The following is a 6,024-nucleotide window of genomic DNA, read 5'->3' on the forward strand; positions in this document are numbered from 1 at the left end:
TGACAGTGGCACAGAAAAAGCATGTTTTCCATGTATGGAGTGACTGGTACCACTTAAAATTTCACACCCTCGCCCCCCTCTCTGTACTCCTTGACCCCTCTGCCCTCTATGAGAGCTACATTTAGGATCCACTTGTGTGCATTCCAGGGGGCCAGGACAATAGGCAGAGTGAGAGTGAGGAGCTATTTCAGGAAGTAGGGTGGCCTTGAGCTGTCTGCAGGCAGCATGGTGAATTCACTTCAGTACAATATTCTGTCTTCACAACCTTTTGTTTCAGAAAGTTATTTTTAAGATGCAGCTGATCACAATACTCACTGTAGCACACAGCTGTCTTGAGTCACTGATCAGCTTCCTATTTTTCTGTGCAATACTCACTCATCCTAACTATGGAAACACAACTTGGTTTTTATTTTTCTATTAAATAATTACAAGCTAGTCTAAAATGACGATTCACCCTTTTGTCTGTACTAATTGCTTTTTTTCTTCCACAAGAAGAGTCATAATCATATAAATAAACCATTTATTGACTTTTGTTATCCAGAGCATGAATTCATAGTTTAAAGCTACGTACACACTTCCAATTATTATCGTTGGAAAACGAACGACGAACGTTCATGCACGATATATACGAACGATCGTATAGCAACGATTCTGCACATAGAGTTAACGACACGATCCTTCGTAGATATTGTACACACAATAGATACGATCGTTTGAGCGATAGAGGAACTATGTGCACGACAGGAAAGTGAACGGACGTTCGTTCATCACGCATGCTCTGACCATGGACGATCAACGAACGACCGTACACACGAACGATGTTCAACGATCGTCGTCCAATCCGATCCGTCGGTCCGGTCGTTCGTTTCCAGCGACTTTCCTCGTTCGTCGGCGTCGTTGGTTACTTTTTTACGAACGATTTTTTGCCCAATCGATCGTTCGTCGTTCGATTGGAACGATAAAAATTGGAAGTGTGTACGCACCTTTACACATACACATATTTACACATGAGCACATACATGAGTAAATGCAACATTTACAAGTTTAAAGAAAACAATAATATATGTATAGAGCCAAATCTTTTTTTTATATATATATATTATGAAAAGTGTACAAAGGGCCAGGATAATCCTAATTACTCAGAAACTCTGAACATTGATTTGACTATCTACATACATTTTTTTCAAAGTGTTTCCAATGTGAAGGTTGATTTGCAATGAAACAAAAGGGCTACACCCAATAAATGTACTACCCCTCTTTCAAACTGCATCTCCTACTGTCAGTATGGAACTTGGGGGCTTCTGTATAAATTACTTCTGTTGTTATGACATCAATTTAAGATATAAACATATAGCATAAAAAAGGGCCAGCAGGACCTTTTACATGGGCGGCCAGAATAGTCATCTGACACAGAAATTTGTGGGATAAAAAAAAATTAAAGTTCTGATATGATTTCTTGCTCATCATCCTCTTTTAGACAGTTGTCACCAGAACAAGCTTCACTATTAGAAGAATGCTTCTCTGTATTTTTTAGTGAAAACTTAAAATTTAGAAATTTTCTTCTTGATTACAATAATTACCAGGTCAAACAAAGTAAATCTCACAGACAGGAATACTTTTCTTAGTAAATAATAATCTGTTTTTATGATATCTTCACACAATACCGGTTTATTGGCCTGTATTGCTTGAGTAAGGATCAGTTTTTTTATAGTCCAGCATGGGACTTAATGTATCAAAGGAAACAGATGTACCCATATAAGAACATAAATTGACAGATCCACTCTTTAGGAGACAGTGGTACTTTAACACTGACATGTGGCTATGGTTAAACCATCATTTATAAAAAGATTTCAAAGAAGAAAAAAAATAGTCATGGAAGAGAAAAAAGTATATAATAGAGACAGGATAATAGGATAGCTTTGGGGTAGTTTTGGGTATGATGACAAGGAATCATGTAAGAACTTTAATTATTTTACCATGCAAATTTTTGTCATCTATTCTGCTTCAGATGACTTCTCTGGCCACCTACGCAAAATGTCTTAATGGCCATTTTTATCTTACAATGTTTATGTGTTAAACTGATGTCATTGGAACAGGGGTAATTTCTCCAAAGGCCACCAAATTCCATAGAGACAGTAGTAGATGCAGTTTGGAAAGGGGAGAGAGGTGTAACTTTTGGGTACAGGTATAGTAGTCTTTGTGTCTTGTTGCAATTCAACCTTTATACCTGAAACACATTGAAAAACATTTGTACATAGCTTGTCAAAAGAAAGCTGAGGTTCTGAAAAATCAGGGTTATCCAATTCCTTCATAAGTGTCCTGTTTAATTAAAAGCAAATACAAGTGTTGTATGCCCTTCAGTTCACACTGTAACATCTAATTTTCATTTTTATTAACCAGCTTGTTTAATACAACCGTCATCTCTAACCTATACTATTCCTAAAAGGCAAAATATTTTAGTGTAATACACTAAAAAGTGTTTTAGAATGATTTTGGTGTGCTTCAATAACTTAAAACATGATAACAATGTACTTCTAACACACTGAGAGCAAGCAGTCAAAACAATGACCTATGCTGTCTTTTACAGCTGTACATCTCTGTGCCCTTACAGCTCCAGAACTCCCATTGTTTTCTACTCAATTGGTACAGTAAGTCTGTATTTTACTTTATGAGAAACAAAAGTTTAAGTTTGTGCAGCTACAAGTAAATCATACAGTTGGGTCATAACAAAAAGAACTTGGAAGTCTACCTTGTTTGACAAAATGTTTCCTTCTAAAATAAATCAAGGAAGCAAATGCAAACTGCTTTATGTTATAATATATCTTTCATTGCAATATGATTTTTCAACCAAAGAATATATATATATATATATATATATATATATATATATATATATATATATATAATTTCCCTAGGACAGGGCCTAATTGGCTTTACCAGATGAATGTTGAAGTGGCCCATGGTTCACATTGACACATTTTACTATTAACCTCCCCAGTTCTAATTTCTGGATAGCATTGGTAAGTCGATTTATGCTAATTATATCTGCTAGTGTTAATTTTATTTATAAGCTGGAATTAAGTTTAGATCAGAATTTGTTATGAACTAACTGGGTTTAAAAATACTAATACAATAATATAACATTGTATACGTTCCTTGGTCCTTTACTAAATAGAATTATGTGTTGGATGAAAAGAGGTTTATGCCTGCATGACATTTTCAAGGTCAGGATCACTTTCACATGCTGGTGGATTTCCCTTCTCTAGATAAATGAGAAAGAAATAAATAATCTTATAAATCTTACAGAGAAACATAACATAACATGCACAATTTTTTTCCAGCAACAGTTGGCTGCAGGGATGAAGATAGACTGGTCTTGTTTTCAGTGCATGTTCAGATGTTAGCGATAAAAGGAATATGGCAACTTCAGGCTTATATGCCATAAAATATTTCTGTTAGTATGTGTTTTGGTTTGATTATTAATTAGCTCCTAAGCCCTGAAATGATGGATCTTATCCTAAACATTCCATAGTCAGATTTCAGTATGTGGTATAGTGTTTTTCAATGGGCATTTGCTCCAGTGTAAAGTTACTGTTGAATCAACTTTTCTCCCTATTTTGTCCCCTTTGTTTATTTACCCCATAGAATAAACACAACATTCTCTTTTTTTCCATATCTATGTGTTGTTTTGCAGTTTACATTTCTTAGTGAGTCCCATGCATAAGCTTTTCTTTAGAGACCATTCACATAGACTGGATTGCCTTCTTGAAAATGGACCAAAAAAAAGGTTTTCACCATACATTAATGCATTATCAAACACTTCTAAACAGAGCAGAGCATTATGTATATAAATTGTTTGCTGTGCCAACTGAGAAAGACATATTTCTCTACCCAAGGGAGTCATACAGGTTTACATGTTTGAAATTACTACAAATGTCCAATGCACCTGATATTGAATAAAAATCAATAACATTTGCACTGTTTAGCTCAATGTAGAGTTCATAAATACTGACAGTTAAACATTATTACCCATAATTCATCTGTCTGTCCATTGCAGAAGAGTGAGAGTAATAACCTCCATTTGACATTAAAGTTTAAGGCTCTGATTCCATGCCCCCAAGTCAACCCTTTGCCTCAACCCTGAGATGGCCCCCACACATATTTTCTAGACTGTGACTGGTCCTCTTCTTTATGTCTTCTTATCTAGTGACAGGGAGTCCTTGATTATGCCAGAACGTTTTTCACATCAAGACCATTCTCTGTTTACTGAGTACAAGAGTACTACTCAGAGTATGGGTTCTTGGCACAGGAAGTAGTTTAAATGGCCCTAAATAACATATTGTCTAAATGGGGACCACTACTGGATCATGGTGCATTGGGGTAATTTACTAAAGGAATTTAGGCTGTTCCTTTAGCAAAAAGAATTATCCCTGTGCAAGTCATAATTTACTTATCTAGGTAAATGAGGTTAAGTTCTGCTGACTTCAACCATTCAATCATGTGCAAGCAAAAATCATGTTTTTTTAACATTTTTTCAAGTAAATTGGGATTACTTGCCAAAGTAGGTTTCTCCACATTTACTGAGCTAACAAAAATATTCTTTGAAAGGGAAAAAACACTTTGTTAACTAAACAACCTATATTCCTTTATATTTTTCTTGGGAAAATGAGTGGTAGCAAAGTGGAAGGTTTGGTTCAGTGCACAGTCTGTCAAATGTATGCACAAATCGAGCAACAGGCCCTAGGTGAATACCGCTGTGACAGATGTGAGGAAGTTGCCTTTGTGGTATCTCGCATTGGAGAGCTGGAGAAGCGCATTGCAACACTGAAATCACTGGATCATCTTGAGAGGGGTCTCCTGCTCACTGAGCAGGCAGTTAATGGCTTAGATGTGGAGGGTGGAGAGGTTAATCAGGATGAGCATGTTGGGAGTTGGGTTACTGTAGCTAGAGAGAGTGGTAGGGGCTCCCAGAGAAGGACGGTCAGCCCTGTGTTTGAGCACCCCAACATGTTTGCAAAGTTATGTGAAGAAGTGCAGCTGAGCCAGTGGTGCCAACTCTAGATGTTACTGCTACCCTAACAGCCGGGAGTGTAGCCCATCTAGTAGTGGTGGGGAGGGAAACGCAGGAAGGACACTTGGTAGTCATAGGGGATTCTATGATCAGAAGGACGGATAGAATAGTTTGGTGCCTGGATCCCTTCAACCGAATGGTTTGCTGTCTCCCTGGTGCCAGGGTTCGGCTGGTTGTGGTGGACTGAGTGGACAAATTACTGGGGAGTGCTGGACAGGACCCAGCTGTCTTGGTCCATGTTGAAACCAATGACAATATAGGTGGAAGATGGAGGATCCTTAAAATGTTTAGGGAACTAGGTTTCATGTTGGCCTGTGCCATGCGCAACACAAGAAAAGCAGAGGGAGCTTAGGCAGCTGAACGCATGGCTTAAGTCCTGGTGTAGAAGGGAAGGGTTTGAGTTCATAGAGCACTGGGCTGACTTTTCATTGGGGTACATAACCTGTATGCCAGAGATGGTTTGCACCTAAATGAAAGAGGGTCTGCTATGCTAGGGGAAAGGTTTAGGGGAATGGTGGAGGGATATTTAAACTAGGACAGAGGGGGGTGGGACAGTCAAATAAGGTGGCAGAAAGGTTAGTCAGGGGTCAGACACTAGTGGAGGGTGGATTGGGGATAGTTGGGGGGAGGATTATGGATAATTGTAAGGAGTTTCCCATGTTACAAACAAACATTGGATTGTGCAGTACTAGTTGTACTGAAAAACAAAATGATTTTGCAAATAAGGATGGTAAATGCAGCAATGGTTTAAAGAGCCTGTTCACCAATGACAGAAGTCTAGCAAACAAAATAGGGGAGTTGGAAGCTTTATTAAGTGAGGAAAATTATGACTTAGTTGGTATTGCTGAATCCTTGCTTTGTTCTTCGCATGACTGGGCTGTCAATATTCCTGAGTATACTCATTTTTGTGAAGACAGAGTCAAACGAAAGGATGGTGGTGTCTGTCTGTATGT

This window comes from Pyxicephalus adspersus, chromosome 6, assembly GCF_032062135.1.
Source record: "Pyxicephalus adspersus chromosome 6, UCB_Pads_2.0, whole genome shotgun sequence".
In the NCBI taxonomy this organism is placed as follows: Eukaryota; Metazoa; Chordata; class Amphibia; order Anura; family Pyxicephalidae; genus Pyxicephalus; species Pyxicephalus adspersus.